This window comes from Oncorhynchus masou, chromosome 21, assembly GCF_036934945.1.
Source record: "Oncorhynchus masou masou isolate Uvic2021 chromosome 21, UVic_Omas_1.1, whole genome shotgun sequence".
Classification (NCBI taxonomy): domain Eukaryota; kingdom Metazoa; phylum Chordata; class Actinopteri; order Salmoniformes; family Salmonidae; genus Oncorhynchus; species Oncorhynchus masou.
This window is the reverse complement of record NC_088232.1, coordinates 12,214,395-12,220,553: the sequence shown is the minus strand read 5'-3', so window position 1 is coordinate 12,220,553 and position 6,159 is coordinate 12,214,395.

The window sequence follows — 6,159 nt, the reverse complement described above, 5'->3', positions numbered from 1 at the left end:
GTTTAGGTGACATGTAGATTGGCCACTAGATGGCAGCAGTGTATGTGTAAAGTTTTAGACTGATCCAATGAACCATTGCATTTCTGTTCAAAATGTCAATTCTGCTCAAATGTGTCTAATTGGTTTATTAATACATTTTCAAATTCATAACTGTGCACTCTCCTCAAAGAATAGCATGGTTTCGTTCACTGTAATAATTACTATAAATGGGACAGTGCAGTTAGACAAGCTTAAATTCTTGTTAATCTAAGTCCTGTGAAATGTACTTGTTACCTACAACCTCATGCTTATCACATTAGCGCACGTTAGCTCAACCCTCCCGCGGGGGACAATGATCCCTTGTAAGTTAATTGAAATGCATTCCAGATGACTACCTCATGAAGCTGTTTGAGAGAACGGCTAGTGTGTGCAAAGCTGTCATCAATGCGTAGGGTGGCTATTTGAAGAATCTCAAATGTAAAATATATTTTGATTTGTTGAACACTTTTTTGGGTTACTACATTATTTTATATGTGTCATTTCATAGTTTTGATGTCTTCACTATTATTCTACAATGTAGAAATTAGTAAAAACAAAGAAACCCTGGAATGAGTAGGTGTGTCCAAACTTTTCACTGGTACTGTATATAGTGCTATTTATATTGTTTTATTACCAACACTGTATATGTGACTATTAAACAATCTGATCTGAAGTCAGAACCTCTGGATAACGTCAAGTATTCATTCAAAAACTTAATCATGGACACTTACTGACAGTTTGGCTGCTTCGCATGGTGTATTGTTGTCTCTACCCTCTTGCCCTTTGTGCTGTTGACTGTGCCCAATAATGTTTGTACTGTGTTTTGTGCTGCTACTATGTTGTGCTTTTGTCATGTTGTGTTGCAACCATGCTATGTTGTTGTCTTAGGTCTCTCTTTATGTAGTGTTGTGGTGTCTCTTGTTGTGATGTGCGTCTTATATTTTTAATTCTGGTAGGCCATCATTGTAAATAAGAATTGGTTCTTAACTGACTTGCCTAGTTAAATTAAGGTATACTTTAAAAAAAATGGTTGTCGAACCAGGTTCATGCCTCGCGCAGTGCTCACACACACGCTGAAGACATTGGTAGCTAGCTAGATTGTTTTTAGACAAATTGCTATGTATTACCGTTCTGATCATCGCTGCTCTGTGTCATCATAGCTTCAAATATTGCTGTCTGAACCACTGTTGTTGTTGTGGTCTTTTTATATTCTTGTTTGAGTTTCTTCTTTCCCTGCACCATTTTACTGCCCGGTGGATTCCAATTTTGGGCAATGTATCAAATTTTCATTCCTGGTGAAAGAATCCAGTTGCCTCTGGATGCTAGAGTCTGCCCAGATATTCAAAAGCTCTTGGACATGATTTGTTTTTTGGCTTTACAGTTAAACGGTAAAGACACAAGGTCTATTTGTTGCTTTACTGTTCGTGGTCAGATTGACCTACTCTTATAAAAATGGTGCTAGTGACTCATGCATGGGTATTAACATGCGTGAGACCAATCATTGAGTATGGCCATTTGTAACCCCACTCACCGGTCTACTTGGTTCGAGGTTAGTGCCAGATATCAAACGAGGCTGAATATTCCACTTCGTTCCAGGAATCAAACGGGCCACGGGCAAATGGAAATTAAATAGGAACCGTTATATTCACAGCACAACACGGCCCTGCAGGGAAAAAGCGCCACAAGGTGACAACAATGCCTGCCATGGAAGTTTTCCAGTTAGTTCAAAATTATAGTGTAAGTACAACTTCAAAGCCCCAAAGGATAATAAGATGATCCAACTTTTCAAATAAATTTTTGGCTAGCCACAACAGTCAACAAACTAGCTAGTTTTTTAGCTTGCAAGGACACTCACTAATTTGTTTGTAGTTTAGCTACCACATGTTCTTGTCAAACTGTGGGTGTGTCAGAGTACATACTGGCATTCAAAATTGGTAGCCATCTGGGTATGCAAAAATATAAATTATGATAGTATGCGAAATTTCATGAATTTCGTATGCGTTAAATGCCAGGATGTCATACTAATTTTGACTTTTCTTCTAGTAGAAATCGCTACACACTATTGAGGAAGAGGATCGTCTTTTGAGACCCACGTGTTTTTGACAACAGCTGAGGACACGCTCTACCAAAATGAACGAATGGCGAGATTCAACACAATTGCGCATTAGATGATGCCTTTGCAATATGGATGAGCCTAGTATGTTTATTTGCGTGTACTGCATATATTATTTGACTAAACACACAGCAAGCAGTTTAAGTAAGTATTAGTCAAACCAGATTTTAGTAGTCAAGCCAGTGTCTCTCCACACAACATTTGCATTTTCAAAAGCTCAAGCTGAGACAACCTGCCGCCACACCACAGTATATTCGTGGTTGTTTTTAACTCTAAGCCAATAAAATTAAGTATGGTTGGTTAGCGCTTGCAATGTTGATATTGGGAGGGACACTCGCACTCTAAAAATGGGAAATGCCTATTTAGCTATAACTGAAATATAATTTGCAGTTATAGCTAGGCGGATGACTGGTGTTCTTCTCGCACTCTCTCTTATTTATCTATCAAACAAATTGACTTCATTTTTCTCTCTCTACCCAAGTAATGAGGAAGGCAAATCATAATTATTACTTTTTCATATGACAATTTCAAAAAATATCTATTTTGCAATGATGGACCGCCCTAAACATTTTAATTCATGTAAAACCCACAGTTTGAAAGACTGTAATGCAATTTATTTATTTTTTACGAGGAAATGGGAGGAGAGGAGGAAAGGTAGCGTAATTGAGAAAAGCTATTTATTTAGTTGATTTAAAATTTCACAGTGCATTTAATTATGTCTCAGTGAATAATTCCTTTCAGTTTCTCCACCCCCCCCCCACACACACAACCAAGGGGATGTAATTCCCAATCTTAAACACAGGAATCACACATTCATTTTCCCCCTCTTCCCTCCTCATCACTCCTCTTCTCCACTCTTCTCCACCTCCCTCTTTTTCACTTTATTTCCCCACTCCACATCCCATTCTGTTCAGCTGCTAGCAGCCAAATTAACAGCCAGCTTAATCCTACAGAGAATACTGTTGCTGTTGCCACGGCGCCTGCCCGTTGATTGACGCGCGGTTAGATCTAAGTGAACGCGCCCCAGTTAGCGTTGATTGACACCACTCAGGTGTGCTTTACCGCACAATCGGCGGCGGTGTGGGCCAGGGTGGAAAAACTGGGATTTTACTATTGACGGGCATAAGCCCGCCAGTGAGAAGATTAGAGATGGGTGTCAGAGAACCCAGAGAACTGCTTCTTGATTACACTTGAAATCAGCTTGCAAATCATGGGATCATTGTTTTTTTTCTCCATTCTCTCCTCATCTTTTATCATAGGCCTTTTCTCAGTCAGATTTTCTCAATTCCTGCGTCATCTCTCTTCCATCCTCTCTGACCTCTTTTTGAATAAGGTCAAAGGTAATTGAGGAGGTGATGAGAGGAAAAGTGGACAAAAATGCACCGTATGAAATGAGACTTCTCTAATCGCGTGTCATCAGGCAATATATGTTTACAGGGTGGTATACCAAAAATGGATAAAGTGAAACTAAATTAGTTTAAAATGTGCAAGACATTGAAAAGCGATATGTTACTTATCCTTTTACCTATACAATGTTTGAATGCTTTTCTCCTTCGGGAAAACAATAGCTGATTCAAAGGGGGTTTGGCAGATGTCAAAACTGATTTCCTCGAAGGACTCCGGTCGGATACATTTGTGCTTCCTCGCCTTTGGAGATCAAGGAGGGGAGGACCGTCTTACCTTTGCCTACTAACGAATTGAGGCTCTCCTCGACTACTTATTGGCTTTCGGGTCATGGAGGAGAGTACTTGGAGGACCTTAAGTGTCTGCATCAACAGGCTAGGTGTGGCAGTGGCTAAGTACACGGAGAGGGAGATGGGAAATGCAGACGGGTGGTGGCGAGGAAGGATACATCGGGAGATGTCACTTCACATATGGTCAATGTGGCTAATGTGTTTCTTGTGTCACTTTGTCGAAGATGAGTTGCGCCATTCAAAGAGCGCTCGGTTGTCAGAACAGCAGTACATTTTCATAGAAGTGCTGCGGGGTCTTGACTGTGCCATTGAAACCAAGAGGCCAAATGTTTTGTGCGGGTCCGACACCTTGTCTTGACTTCATATCAATATCAGAATTCCAGTCATTGTTTTCAAGTGCTTGTTTCTTCGTGCCATGTTGTTTTAACTCCTTTGCCTTTGTGTTGACTTTCTCTCTCTCTCTCTTTCTCCTCTGAACGTGATTACCGACCGTTCCTTGAGAGCCCATCACCGTTGACGCCGCCATCCATCTTGACGTGTGATCCATTAATGACATACGCTACACTTATCACTGTCCATGGGAATGGAGTCTTTTTTATAATATCAGACAGAGCTTTGCTGAATTTGTCACCATCATATTTCAAATCACCGGTCTGGAGTGTTGAGAGAGAGAGGGACCAGCAGCAGCAGGAAGTGTTACTTAGATTAGAGGTTTCTTTTGTGTCCCTTTTCTTTGTCTGTCAGGAGCAGGTGGCAGGCAGATGGACGTGTTCTCACTGACTGTCTGTCTGGTTGATCCACCACTTACAGCCTGTAGCCCCTGGCTGCTTGTGACCTGTCACTGTGCAGGCTGATCCGAATGACAACTGTACTTGTTACAGGCTTCAGTACAGAGAGTCACTGTGAGACCCCCCCCCCCCCCATTCTGGCACTTCAGGCAAGCAGGCTTGAGCAAATGCTCGATGAGGCGGTGACTTTGCTGTCTGTGAAGGAGACTGTGTGGGGTGATCACACGTCCTCTGCTCATCTTTAATGGAGCTGCAAGAAGTTAACTTTAATGTGTTTTGTTGGTACAGACTCATAAAAGGTTGACTGGAGGTGGATCAGATCAGAGGAGAGACAACCACCTTGTCTCTCAACTTGCTGGCGGCATCAGCGCCGGCCTCCCATCAAAGTGGGATTACCAATGTAAATCTGGCTAATTGAATCTGCATGTGGACGCAGGCCGTGATTTAAGAAGCCCCCTTTTGTCGGACGACTCTCCCTGCTCAATGAACGCTACATTAACTGTTAGTGCTTCCTTAACTCATATCAAACGCCAGGTAGTCACGCAGCACTTGTCTGTTGGACGGAAAATGGGGCGGATGAAATACGGCGGGGATTTTGGGTAACCTTGTGCGAGGAGGTGTTAAAGTCTCAAAAGCTCCTGGCGGGCCAGGAGTTCTTTGCACTGCGTCGGGTTGTCTCACTGTCAACATCTCTGATTGATTAATGGCTGAATATCTATTAATGGATGAATCTCTTGTAATGACACTGCAGTGTCATAGTCCCCCATAAACACATGACCAGCTTGGCACAATAATGATTTGGGTGTATATAATATTCCAGGTCAAAGGGTCTGGCTCTGTTCTTGTTTGTAAACTGATGATGTGGGGCTAGTATGTAACATTAAGACCTTCGGACTATAAGGTTCTGTGATATTGAGCTTTAAAGTTTTCACATATCAGAACTTTTTTGTAGTACATTTTTCTTTTATAACCCAGGTCTTCACCTTAAAGATACCTAAAGTGCAGAGTATCAAAATCCTAAGACATTTGTACATCTTTTTTTTTAGGAGGGTGCAATCGCAGATAGAACCTCATGGCGCTGAAATGTCAGCCTGGGTTCAGCTATAAGGATCTATCTGCCACAGAATGTAAAAATTATTTCAATAGAAAGATAGACGTTTAATGACTTAAATAATGAGAATACTCTTCTATCTAATCACATCATCAAATATATTAGTTCATGTTCATCACACATTTGTTAAAGTGATTGTTCTTTAAAATGACAAATCAAATGACATTTTATTTGTCACACACATGGTTAGCAGATGTTAATGCGGGTGTAGTGAAATGCTTGTGCTTCTCGTTCAGACAGTTCAGTAATATGTAACAAGTAATCTAACAAATACACAATGACTACCTGTTAGGAAAATTATGATTAAATGACTGAACAATATTCTCATTTTAAATAGAACTGTAATTAAGTAAACTTATACTCTGTTTTATTATCTGATTTACAATATGAGTTCATAAGAAGGGATTGTGTGACATGGACAAGGAGTAATTAAAG